The sequence below is a fragment of the Ursus maritimus genome, unplaced genomic scaffold (assembly GCF_017311325.1).
Source record: "Ursus maritimus isolate PB19 unplaced genomic scaffold, ASM1731132v1 scaffold_12, whole genome shotgun sequence".
In the NCBI taxonomy this organism is placed as follows: Eukaryota; Metazoa; Chordata; class Mammalia; order Carnivora; family Ursidae; genus Ursus; species Ursus maritimus.
The window spans coordinates 28,701,079-28,715,070 of NW_024423564.1; the positions used below are offsets into that span (position 1 = coordinate 28,701,079).

General features: G+C 45.2%; 1 long non-coding RNA gene across 3 annotated transcripts in view; it reads left to right on the forward strand.

Moving 5' to 3' along the window:
- Nucleotides 1-13,054, forward strand: part of LOC121102060 — a 29,682-nt gene extending 16,628 nt beyond the window's left edge. The window contains exons 4-5 of one of the 3 annotated variants that reach the window (XR_005834111.1): nt 8,856-9,176; nt 11,613-13,054. This is a non-coding gene — a long non-coding RNA (uncharacterized LOC121102060). The remainder of the gene's footprint in view (nt 1-8,855; nt 9,177-11,612) is intronic. The other 2 variants (XR_005834112.1, XR_005834113.1) reach the window with 2 other exon arrangements.
- The last annotated feature ends 938 nt before the right edge of the window (nt 13,055-13,992 follow it).

A 13,992-nucleotide genomic window follows, 5' to 3' on the forward strand; every position in this document is an offset into this window, starting at 1 on the left:
TGTCCTGTGAGTTCGAGTTCCCACCAAACGAAGGCAACAGGGCTTCATACAAAAACCTGGAAGAATACCTCCGTCTTTAGCACAAAGCTCTCCACTCCTTGTGGTGTGTGTGCGTGTGCGTGCGTGTGCACGCATTCTACGTGTGTTGGGAGGGGAAGGAGGAAGAAAGGAGTGAAGGGCCCTTGTATCAAATTTACCAGCTTTCCCTTCACGTTAACACTCACCCAGCACCTAGCCCAGGACTTTCCAGGGTGGGAGATTAAAATGCAAAGGAAAGTGGTGACATTTGGAAACTGCCATGGGTCTCCTGGAAAACACAGACCAACACACACAAGGCTGCTATTGATTTCAAAGACTTACTGATTCTAGGATCGCAACAATATGATTCGGTAGTTAGATTTCTTAAATGTATGCACCATTTGTTTAAAATACTATGGGGCACAAACAAGTAGAGTGGACTACAGTACTCACATCCCCTGGCAGGAACGACAATGTGCCAAGGAAGCCAGCACAGAGAAGAGGCTGTGCTTATGACCACACTAAATGAACCGGACCTTCCAAGTAGGAATGGTTTACTGGGTGCCAGAGAAACCACTCTCACCAAGGCCCAGGAGGTGGGGGCCGTTCCAGGCATTCGCAGTCCTCTCTCCAACCCTTTGAAAGGTAAATGAAGCAACTCTTTGCTGGGATGTGCAACAAACAAAAAAGTATAAATTCCTGCGTGGGGTCGAAGTGATGCTTGAAGTAGAACAATGTTCCTTAGAGTTATACTTGGCCCAAGGGGTCACAGCTCAGGCTCCCAAAGTTAGAATTCTTTATAGTCCGTGTTTAGTTGTTCCCGAGAAGCTCAACATCTCTGGGGGTGGGAGATGGGAGTGGAGGGGATGGTTTCTGTTTGGGCCTTCAGATCACTACCGTCTGCCGTGGACAGCTTAGGCTCTTGGATGGATTCTAGGATCCCACCTGACTCCCATTTTCCTGCCTGTGAACTCACACCTGGACCCCCATGGTGTTTTTTCCCAAAAGTAGATTTTCATTTGAGCCCTCTAACCTCAGAGAAGCTCTAATAACATGAGCCTCTGCATAACATCTGTACGGATGGACAGCCTTTGTCAAACCACAAAAAACAAAATGTTTCTGTTACCATCCTCTGCTGGGGCAATGAGCGCCTCTCAGCGCTTTAAGACATTTAAATAAGAGGCATCAAAGGGGAACCACTCAAGCGATTAAAAAATAATAAATACTTAGGATTTGGTCTCTTTTTATCAGTATGATTGTTTTGTTTGGGAGCAAATTCATGCTCAGCGACGAGATTGGCTTTGCCAATTGTTTATTTAACACAGTTTCTGTACAAGAATTTCACAAGTCATTAGCATACAGGATAATGTCCCTTTTTTTTTTTTAAGATTTTATTTATTTATTTGACAGAGACAGAGACAGCCAGCGAGAGAGGGAACACAAGCAGGGGGAGTGGGAGAGGAAGGAGCAGGCTCATAGCAGAGGAGCCTGATGTGGGGCTCGATCCCACAACGCCGGGATCACGCCCTGAGCCGAAGGCAGACGCTTAACTGCTGTGCCACCCAGGCGCCCCAGGATAATGTCTCTTAATAAGCCAATAAAAAAAAAAAAAAACCACTTCAAATCAATGACAAACTAATCATTGTTCCAGGCAAGGGGAGATGAAAGGAATACGGTCCAAATTTAGTCGAGGTGCACCGTTAAAGCAGTTGGTACTCGTGAGCGTGACTTTGCCAACTAAGAGCCGTTGTCCGTCTGCGAGCACAGAAGTGAAAGTCCCATGTTGCTGGAACGCATTGTTAGGAAACTAAGTCACCCCTGTCTTCACTACCTTCAGTGTGTGATTAGTCAGCTCCTTCTTCCATACTTGGTCATGAGTCACATAAACCCAAAGTCACAGCTTTAAAAAGCCACCTGACCACAGGGAATTAATGTGTGCTTATAATTTCAGACCACCTTCTTTCTCTTTGCTAGCTGCGTCTGCCCACAGCTGCTTCCTGCTCTATTAACCACAATTCAGAGTCGCTTCAAACTGCTCTTTGTTTTTAGGGAATTATCTTCGTGCTGAGCGCACACTGAGATCAGAAATTACATTCTCTCTTTGGTGAGAATTAGGCCTCTTGGTAATCCAGGAAATTAATGGAGCCCTAATCCATCACACACCACATAATCTAAGAAGATGCTGTCTTATAAACATAGCAGATGATGGGCCCGGGATCTCAGTGAGAGATCTACTTTTCCTATAGTATTTTTGTTGGTAGCCTTAGTTAGCCAAGAGCTGTCTAATAGAAAGGGATAGCAGATGAATTAATCAATACTGCTGTTTTTAAAGTTTAAATCAGTAATTGCTAGCTACTCCTGTAAGTGACAGGGAAACAACCAGGAGGTGCTCTTCGTTACAAACGCAGAATGAAATTATCAGTCCTCTGTGACCCCAGTACACTCCTGTAAATTTTGAACGAAATAGACTGCAGATATTTATAGGTTTCATTTAGTTGTCAGTAGGAGTTTGTATTTCCCTAACAGCTGGGTGGGAGCAGACTGTGTGTGTTTGTTTGTTTGTTTGGTCCATAAGGAAAAGAAGGTGAGGAAGGAGGGACTAGGGACAAAGCTAACTTTCAAGTCAGCTGTGTTTCTTCTTCAAGATGGATCGCTGAGGAGGTGATGGTTTGTTTAATCTCGGAAATGTAAACAGAAGGAAGCCTGTCACAGTTAAGTTAGAATTAAGCACTAATTAAGTCTGATGTGGTATAATGGAGATTTAGACTTAGTGAATATTGGTCCCAAATGGCTCTATTTCCTTTATATGTCTCAAAGTAATCTTAATGTGAACCAAAGTGCATGTGCTCTTTTCAGAGTAAAATATCCTCGTATCTGTATTCTAAGAGAAATGAGATTGGAAACCACAGGATTGTATTTCCCAAGAACGTATAGGAGAGACCACAGCCTTGGAGTGGTGCTCTCGACTTCTGCACTATTGCTTGGGGCCCGTCAGTTCACACAGACCAGCCACAGATGGCAAAGGAATCCTGGGCGAGATTACATACACACACACACACACACACACACACACACACACTCTTATATAAACTGACCCAAAGTGGTATAGACTCCAAGATTTTAAGATCTAGTTTTTAAGGTTGGTTGCATAACTGAAGAGTGTGTTAAAAATATCTGAAAAAAAATTCTAATTAATCTACCAGCAACTACAGCTCCCCTTTCAGTCTACCTCTGTGATGGCTAACTGAAAATCCAGATTGCCTTTGAGGGCATAGAGAAATAAACAGTTCCTGATACTTCACAGAAGAGGAATTTATTTAATGCTGCTAAGGGAGTTCGTGATTGCCCAGTTTACTTTAAGACCATCTTTGTCATTAAAAAATACATTATTCTTGAGTAAGTTTAACCTTTAACTTTTGTTTTTGTGTAAAGATGATATACCTATATTATCTTCTCAAAGTTTTATTATTTTTTTAAACTGCTGGCATCAGAAATGAAAAAAAAAGCCAACCCTCACTTAAAATAGGTAAATGATTTTCCCAAGAGATGAATTTTGTCAAATGAATTGGTGGATAGACCTGGAAATATTTTGGTAATGGAATGTATGGCATCTTAAATTTTCTATCAGAATCACAGACCTAAGAAGGACAATCCCCTTCTTCTGAGCAGGGCTATCCCTGAAAAACATTAACATTTTTCTTAACAGTTTGAAAACCAAAATAGAAATTAAGAAAGTAAATTATCTCGGCTACCCATTTTGTAGGTGAGAGGACTGAGGCTTCCTCTGTGAACGCACAAAGCTGATGACAGCTTAGATGAGATCCAAGAGGGATGTTGGAGGAGGAACCAGCAAGAATCAGCAATGGGTGGGGATGCGGAGGAGCAATCAGGGATGACTTCTAAATTTTTGATCTGAGCGGTTGGGTGGAAGGTGATGTCGTGTCCTGAGATGGTGAAGACGAGGAGAAGAACAGGTGGGGAAGGTGGTGGGACACAGGGTTCTGCTATGGAGGATGTCTCAGATGCCCGTTAGCCATCTAAGTGGAGATATCAATGAAGCAGTTGAATATGTGAATCTGGGAGCTCAAGGGAACTTGGGACTGGAATTTAAAAATGGAGAGGATTAGGATGGAGAGGAGAAGCAGGCTCAGGACTGATGTCTGTGTAGGGAGAACTTCTAGAAGGAAAATCAGAGTTGGAAAACATCATTTTGAGCTCCCTAATTGAGTGTCTTTATCATTTTGCTTAGAGTTGTAAATTCCTGGAATAGCAAACATACTCATGTTCAAACATATGGCTCAACTATATGGACAAAAGTATATTCTGGGGTCAAATGGTGATGAATTTTGGATTAATTGCTTTAGGATTATTTTTTTTAAAGATTTTATTTATTTATTTGACAGAGATAGAGACAGCCAGCGAGAGAGGGAACACAAGCAGGGGGAGTGGGAGAGGAAGAAGCAGGCTCACAGCAGAGGAGCCCGATGTGGGGCTCGATCCCATAACGCCGGGATCACGCCCTGAGCTGAAGGCAGACGCTTAACCGCTGTGCCACTCAGGCACCCCTAGGATTATTTTTAATCATTACAAGTCAGGAGATGACTGTATTCCCATCTTCATATCCAGTAGGAACTAGTTCAATGAACTTGGCAAACATTTGGTAAATGGTTTTAGAATCGGATATCCTGGACTTGAGTGCTAGTTACGCCACTGAATTAGCTGTGCTTTCCTAGGCAAATAAAGTCTGGTTGAGCCTCGAGCTCCTGAGGTGTAAAAAGGCATTGGGAGGATGAAGTGAGACAATTTAACATAAAATACCTGGAGTGATACCTAGCACACAGTAAGAGCTTAACCAGAGGGACCTATTATTATTTAGATAAGGCATGTTCTCCCACGGACTTTCCAATCTGGTGAGAGGACCCAGACACAACCAGGAAATGCCAGCCAGAAGCTTCCAAAGTGAAAAGATTTGATATGAACAGGGATCTCCTTAGAATACTTTCATTCCCTTCCTGACAACAGGAGTCAGAAGGATGGTTCCAGCCTCCTCTGCTCTCCTGGCTGGCTTGAAGCCAGATGGCAGCCCAGCGCTGGCCCTTGGAGAACTGTTTCTGGCCACTGAAGACACACTGACTCCTCAGGACCTGGAGCCAAGGGCAGCTGGCAGGCCCTCTCTCTCAGTCCCTGGTCCCTTCCTTCCCTTGGTCCTTCTGCCCTCCCCTTACCTGCTGGAGTCTCCCCCCCACCGGAACCTTCCTCTACCCCTCCTGGAGTCATACTTGGTTTCCTGACATGACACTCTGTCCCTAACTAGCTGCTTCATTTCCCTCTCTGGCCTGGGTTTTCCAGTAACAAGGGCCATGGCATCCAGAGGACATGTTCTTACTGCTGTGTTGGGGTCCTTCCAGCGCAGCCTGATGTACCCCCACCCGACCTGGGGATGCTGAGTTCAAATGACGGTTCGCAGACCTGGGCTGAGACTCCTGTTGCGTGGTTTGCTCTGGTCTAAGGTGCCACCGTACTTTTGCAGGCATAGATTTCAACCCTTATGATAGCGGGGGCTCTTTGTCCTCGCTGAGTCTGGCTACTTGGTTCCTTGGTCTAATTCGCTATGGATCCTGAAACATTTCCTTCTTCTGTTTGTATCACAGCAGCTTCAATAGCCAAGGGACCAAGGGATCAAACCTAAGCAGGAGGTGAGATGTGCTTCCTGCCCTAGACTTGCCCTGTCGGCAGCCAAGCTAGCTATAAAGGCAAAAGGCAGAATTTGGTACGTCGTTTGGTATATAGCTCAGGAAGAGCTCGGTGTCTGGGGTGTTGGGTCCCAAGGCAATGGGGGGTCAGTTTCTCCCGGGATTTATGGAATTGAAGAATAACAGCAGTAACAACAAAAATGTATAAATGTAAAATGTATGCTGGTAAACAATATCTCAAAAGTTTAAGCCAGTAAATGTTGTGGTGCCTGGGTGGCTCAGTCAGTTAAGCATCTGCCTTCAGCTTGGGTCATGATCAGGCTCCCTGCTCAGTGGGGAGTCAGCTGATCCCTCTCCCTCTGACCCTCCTCTTGCTTGTGCTCTCCCTTGCTTTCTCTCGCTTGCTCTGTCTCAAATAAATAAATAAAATCTTTAAAAAAAAATAAACCAGTAAACATTCTGTATAAGTTTCTAAAATGATGTTTTAAAATGATTACTTTTTAATTGATTAACCCAGTGCTTCAATCTATTAATAGTCCTCAGCTTTGCTGGGCTTCTTTTTACTTCTTACTCTGATCTTCCTAATTTCTACCCTGAGCTTGAAAATCAACAATTAAGCATCTCTGTGTGTTAGGGAAATGAGGTCAAGCCTTGCTTCCTACTACTAGGCAGGAGCCATCAAAGATCTTGCGTGGTCAAAGCTCAGGGAGGGGCAGAAGAGGGTCTACTGACTGAAAAGGTAAGTTGAAGCATGGGGACTTGGGATTCTTTTAAGGTCCTGTACCTGATTTTGTATTTGTAATTTTGCATTGTTTTTATTTTAAAGGGACAGAAATGATGTGAGTTTGAGGTTTCACCAAACCTGAGTCTACCTTTGGGGAAAAAAGCACTCTAGGGCCAAGCAAGGGACCTCTCTGGCTCCCTCCCCAAGGGGCCAGGGGACTGAGCTATGAAACCGTGATGGATATAGTCACCATGTCAACAGGACCCGGGGCACTGACCTAGGGCAGTGTTGGGTGCAGAATACTGCTGGCGAAATTTGCATGACACGAGGCAATGGACATTGACATCCATCTCTGAGTACCAAAAGGGGGTGTTCTTGGGGGCGCCTGTCTGGCTCAGCCAGTAGAGCATGTGACTCTTGATCTTGGGGTCGAGCCCCACATTGGGTGTAGAGATTATTTAAAAAAACAAAAACAGCCACCCCCAAAAAAAAACCCAAAAGGGGATGTTTTTGGTGGAGTGCTGAAAGAACAAGTTCACATAAAATGTGGGCTGTGAGGTAGGGCTGAATATTCATCTAGTCTCCTAAGGGAGCCTCCCAAGTCCTCCTGTCTCCCTGAGCTTGCCCCCATGTGACCCCGATCCTCTTCATCTGAGGGACTTATGTTTGGGGTTCCCTGTTCTTTGCATGTCCCATTTGGGGTGCTTGTTATTGCTGTACATTTTGTGGTTTCTATTTAATCCTAGCTGTTTCCCTGGGACTCTGGCCAAGTTCCTAGATCCATCCTACCTGCACGAAGGGAAGGGAATGTAAATAGTAATAGATTTCGAACAACATTGTAAATGCTTTATGGACTGTGTGTTATAGGGAGTAACTGAGCTGTAAAATTGGAATTAAATCTATGTGTTTACAGAAATGTGCCAATTGTAAAACTGCTCTACTTCTAAATACAGCCTTTGTGCTGCAGAGCTTTGGGTACACAGAGAGTGGTTGAGAACTGGAGACTCTGGGACCTCTCTGGCAGCCTCCTGTGAGCCTCTGAGACCACAGCTTGGTCCCATTTTCCCCACAGCCCTTTGGAGTAACTCTTCTTGGGGGGCATGCAGCTTCTTCATCAAGTCTGTAATGCATTCTTTGTTAAATATCACATGTGCTCTTCCATGTGAGCAGGAAGTGCCCCTCCTCTGAGGTGAGAATGGTGCTGTCAACGCCCCTCTTCAGAGGACATATGCTTTATGAGTGATGGTGATGAGCTCTGCCAGCCGGAGTGGTCTCCGCCCCCTGCACTGACAAGCTGGCTGGAAATATCCCTCTGAGTCACTATGACCAAGGCAGGAGAAAGCAGCTTCCTTCCTTCCCTTCCTTCCTCCCTCCATCCTTCTTTCCTCCATCCCTCTTTTCCTTCCTCTCTCCCTCCTTCCTTTCTTGCCCTTCTTCCTTCCTTTCTTCTAGTGGCTTTCCTTTCTGAATGTCTGCTCCCAGACTCTTTGCTCATTTAGTCACTAATTGACTCCATAAGCAGTATGTGAAGTAAAAGAAGATTCTTCCAGCTGTTCTGGGCTCAGAGGACAAGCCCCCCAAACACACACACACGCACGCACACACGCACACGCATCAAAGGAGTAATAGGAGAGGAAAGTAGCTTAGAATCATAGAAAAGAGGTCAGACAGTCCTAGCTTTGAATCCTGGCTGAGACACTTACTGGGTAAAGGACCTTGGGCAGCTCTCTTAACCTCTGAGCTTCTGTTATCTGAGGAAGAATGCATGTTATTCTTCCTCAGATGCATGATGGAGATAAGAACTTTGCAAGGGCAATATAAGATTCAGATCCATATAACAGGTGCCCACTAAGTGGTACACATTGTTACCAGTGCGATTTGGACAACTGTGCACAATGTTTCCCGTAGTCTTTAAGAAGGAAATACCCAGAAATCAGTTTTATCATTTGGGTTTCTGATGGATACAGATTGGTAGGAAGTAAGCAAATCCCTATTTCAGAAATTGGCATAAAGCAATTCAATTCAGAGACCGTTTCGGACTGGTCTTGGCTCACAACCCACTGAAAACCAACCCACCAAAGTTCATTCACTGGGAGCCAAATTGATGAGCTAGTATTGAAATAGGAAATATTTGGGCAAGTCAGATAGCTAAGCATCATTCTACTGTGGGCCTGCGGGTGCCAAGCATTCTGGAGCAGGGTTCCAGGATGTTCTGTCAGTGGAGTATGCACCATATGACCCGAGGGACACTAAAAACCTGCCCACCCCGAGTGTGTCTTGGGCGGTTTGGTACCTACATTATGCTCATGGCACCCTGTGTTCAGAAATGCCAAAGCAGCAAACTTGCGGGCACCCTCTTAGCACCTCTAAAGTTTTTGAAATTGAGATATAATTGCCATATAACATTATATTTGTTTCAGGTGTACAACATAATGATTCAGTACTTGTACATGTTACAAAATGATGACCCCCTAAGTTTTGACACTCGCCGCCCTGGAGTCCAGGCTGCCCTGGGCACTTGTGCTCGGCATCTTTCCTCAGCCTCCTCTACCGTCAGATGTTCATGTCTGCATTCCATTTGCGCTCAGCTGACTGTCGATAGCACTAAGAAGGCACCAGTAACCCACTCCCTCTGCAGGGATGAACGGCTGGCAACAAGAATACGGGCACGGAAAGCACTTACTTTGTACCAGCAACTTTGCGGAACCTGTTACCTCTAATCAGCATGAGAATTCCACATGGTGGGTTTTTCATTATACTGTTACATAGATGAAGAGATTGAGGCTCGAACAGGTTATTAATTTGGGCAATGTGGCACAACCTGTACTCGGTGGAACTAGAATCTGAACTCAGATTTGTCAATGAAGGCTTTTGCACTATTCCCCGACATATTGCCTAAAATTCAGGCTGCATGAGGGTTGTGTGGATATCTGAATACCAATCGGTGTGGTTACTAAGGGAGGAGGAACAGATGTTGGGGAGGCAGGCATAATGGCCATTGCAGCTCTGCACCCAACCTTCATGCCCTGCGCTTTGAAAGCAAAAGTTACCCCTGTCTGGGTAAATTTCCCCGTCCTCTATGTTGAGGTGACTAGTGCTCTACCAAGAAGCAGCCAAGGGGTACGATCATTGGGCATTGTTAACAGGGGCAACAGCTGTTTTAGAAAGGAGATTGTCAGCGTGGGCTACAGGCAAGCCACCTGGTCCTCAGGAAGTGGCAGGGCACAGAGTAAAGACACGTGGCAGCGGGAGGGCTCTCAGAGCTATGCTGGGCAATGTGTGTGCCATCCTGGGGGACTACGGTGTCTGATTCCCACCAGTTGAGTTGGGGCTGCTAGTAAGGGCTTCTGTCTTGGCAGTGCCAACAAATGGTTTGGTTTCCCTAACCGGGAGAGAGAGTCCTGCGGACTCTAGGGCATTTGGATAACATAGCTTGGTGACAAGTGGGAAGGTGCCGTTGTTGGAGGGCTTGGGTCAGATCCTGAATTGGCTGTTCATGAGGAGTGTGAGTTTGGGTATGTGGATATACCCTTCTCACCCCTAGTTTCTCCATCCGTCAGAAGTGACGAATCATTATACGTAGACTTCACTGGGAACTTGTGAGGATTAAATGGGTGAATGTATGACCATACGTAATACTTAATAGCCTTGCACATAATAAAGACCCACTAAATGTGAGCTTTTAGTATGATTTTGGTTTATGTAGTATACTGTTCTCAACTGGGGACAACCACTCCCCCTCCCCCAAGGACATTTGGAAATATCTGGAGACAATTTTGGTTGTTACAACTAGGAGACCGAGTGCTATTGACGGTTAGTGGGTAGAGGACTGGGAGGTTGCTAGACATGTTGTAAGGCACAGGACAGGCCCCCACAAAAAAAGAAATACCGAGCTCAACATGTTAATAGTGCCGAGGTTCATGAAAACCAAACCATGTGGATCTCCCATTGTTCACCAAGAAGTTGGTGAGCTAGTCGATCCAACACGAGACTGGGAAGAGCTGGATTCAGGAGGTTAGCAAACAGCCTCTTCCATGCAGGTAAGCGGAGCTACGCTGCCCGTCATTTTGACCCAGTCCTCAAATTCCCCTCTCAGGATTGCTTCATCTGCTGCTTGTTAGCGAGCAATATTGGACTGCGGTGACCCCTGTGCTTTTATCTGTCTTGGCAGAGAAGCTCACCAGCATTCTGAGAGACCAGTGAATGGCAACCAGGAGCTAGAACAGGCCACAGTGGTTGCTGAGGGTAGGCAGGACCCTTGCATGGAGGTCCCCCACCACCAGTGTCTACTCATACTTGCAGAGGATTTTAGAAAATCCTATTTGCATTACTTTGTTCAAGACAGTCCCTCCACAGTGAATTCTGCTCCGTTCGCCTTGCGTCCCATCTCCCCCAGTCTCTTGACTATTAAAATTGGAAATCTTATTCACCTCGTAGGGTCTGCGTCACACCTCACCTCCTGCAACATCACCGATGTAGCTGGAAAGTGTCTCTCCCTCCCCTGAACGGCTCAGTCATGGTCTGATCGCACCCTGACCTACATGAGGTTGCCTGATAGCTGTTCAGGGCAAAGACCGTCTTTTTCTTCCATACGTCTCCTCGGGTTTCTAATGCCCGGGCTCAGTGAGTGCTTGAATGAAGGGATGCCATACGGGGCCCCACAGGAATGCTCCATCACTGCCAGCGAAACACGAGTCCAGTGCAAGCCCGGGGAGGCCTGGGCCTAGGCCCACTCTGTGGCTGCGCGTTTCTGTGGTACCGCATGTCTCTCTGAGGAGGCCATTTTCTCTTGGACTTCTTGGGAAAATGTCCCAGGCGTGTACAATAAAGGTCACCGCTTCAGGCAGGGGACTGTCCCACTGAATTTATGTTTCGACCCTCAAGGGCCTGGAGCTAAACTGCACATAGGGTGGGACCCAGAAATAAGGGAAGATTGTGGTGTGAATGTCAGCAATTTAGAGCACTGGGCCCTCTGTCCCTGACGCAGCCAAAGGGCACTGCCCACTCTCTATAGGACTGTTGTTAACAGCCAAAGGGTGTCCGGCGAGTGTCAAAGGAAAGTTCACATTTCCATGGAAGGCCCAGGGGCCAAGGGAGAGGTCAGATGCGTCTGTGGGGCTTTTGTCTGGTGGTTCTTTGTTAAAACCCACATGTGGGCCTGTTTTGATCTCGCGCAGCTCCGCATGTGTTTCTGGGTGGACGGGAATGCCGTGCAGCTGGGCCCCGAGATCGAGGAGGAGCCATGTAGACAGGGCTGCATTCTGCTCTCAATTTCCAACTTGGCAAAAGAAACTGCATATTCATCTCATCAAGTAAGGGGAGAGTTAAGGGCGTTGCCACCAAGTTCTTCTCCCTTCCCACATGTGCAAGTCAGGAAGGAAAGCTCTGACTGTGTTTTTCTGGAATGCCAATTCATAGTGTGGGTGCGGCGTGTCCAGCCCAGTCCCTGCACATAGTAGGTGTTATTTCCCAACTTGTATCATGGAGAATTCAAGCATGTATAAAGATGGAATACGCAAGATTTCAGGCGTGAGAAGAGGCGCCCATCACTCGGCCTCAACATTTGTAAACTCATGGCCGATCGTGTTCATATATGCCCCACTCACCTCCTCCACCCCGTCTGCAGTATTTTGAAGCAAATTCCAGACATCATAGAGTTTCTTCTATAAACGGCTCCGTAGGAATCTCTGAAAGAGAAGGACTCTTTAGGGGAAAAAAGCAAAGACAAAAAATCACAGAGCTGCAATTCCATTATCACGTCTAAAAAGATAGCAGCAAGTCCTTAGTTACATCTGCTATCTCGTCAGTGTTCAGATTATAAGTCGTCCGTTGAACGCCATCATGTTTTTTAAGAAGTTTTTTTTAGTTGATTATGTTCCTTATTTTATGTTTCTTTGGATCTTAGGATTCATCAGCGTCCGCTCTGATTTTTACTTTTTTGGTAGGACTGCGTTACAGATGTGGTATTCTCCCACCAGAAAGCACAGAGTACCCGGCTTCTCTCTTTTTGTGATACTCGCATCTACTGACGATCCATACCTCGACCCCTTAGTTCATTAGAAGTTGCAAAAGGCCATGACTTCTTCATTTATCCGCTGCAATACTTCTATGAAGGGAAGAGAAACTTCTCACCTGCTGCTGGTACAATCATCAGTGGAGGAAAGGCAAGATAAATGCTTGATTTTTTTTCCCTCCTATTTTGCACTGATTAAAAAGAAAGAAAATGATTCACCAGCCTCCCTCAAGTGTGACCACTGATTATGTTTTAGAATCAACATGAACTCATGAATTAAACATATTTGATGCATTTTAGCTATTGTGGCTACTACTGCTACTGATTTTCAAACTGTTCTTTTTTGGGCCTTAGGAGCCCCTTGAAGGTGGCTTTTTTTCTTTTCTTTTTTTTTCTTTTTTAATTTGAATACAGTTGACACACAATGGTGCATTCGTTTCAAGTGTACAACATAGTGATTCAACTTCCCCATGTGTTACGCTGTGCTCGGCACAAGTGTAGCTGACATCTGTCACCAGACAACACTATCCCAGTAGCGCTGACTCTATTCCCTATGCTGTGCCTTTTACTCCCGCGACTTATTCCTCCCATAACTGGAGGCCTGTACCTCCCACTCCCTTCACCCATTTTGTCCAACCCCACCCCCTTCCTCTCTGGTGACCATCAGTTTGTTCTCTGTATTTACAGGTCTGATTCTGCTTTTGTTTGTTTATTCATTTGTCTTGTTTTTTTTTTTTTTTCAGATTCCACATAGGAGTGAAATCATAGGGTATTTGTCTTTCTCAGTCTGACTGATTTCATTTGGCATAATACCCAATAGATCTATCCATAAAGTTGAATTTTAGTCCCTTCATGCAGTCCTAGTAGTTTTCAATAGCTTTCTCTCTGGTGAGACAAGAAGTTCCAGGCCTATCTTGTGCATTTCCTGCTTTAGATTTGAAATCAACTGTTTCTTCAAAGAGCCGTGTGCCTTTTAGCGGGAAAGGGTGTTGCTGGAGCTCACTCTGAAATTCAGGGTGCTCTAACTGGCCGCTCATTGCTTCTAGGCCTTTTTAGTAGACTGAGCCAGGAAATATATTCATTTCTTAAAATAAATATATCATGAGTTCATACTAATACTTCCAATTTGAAATCAGGATCACAGGGATTCTGCTTAACATCTTCCATCATACATCTCCTTTCTCCCAAAGTTGAGAATCTTAGTTTTCAAAGATAATCCTGGTTTTCAAAAATCACATAATTATGCATTTGTTCTATCATACAACACACACACACACACACACACACACACACACACCCCTCAGAAAAATTACCAACATTGACACCAATGATATGATTCCTGAAAAGAGCGTAAGCCAGTTTTCTTCTTGCTCTTGTAGTTCTCACTGCCCGTAAAGTACGTCCCCCCAGGGGACCTGGGGTCTAACTGAAGTTTTAAAGTCCCTTGGACTTGCCGGTGTGAGGTTATGCACACTGTTTTCACATTTAGGATCATTCGTTTCATTTTCTTTTCCAGGATTACTTTTTTAATAATGTAATTTAAT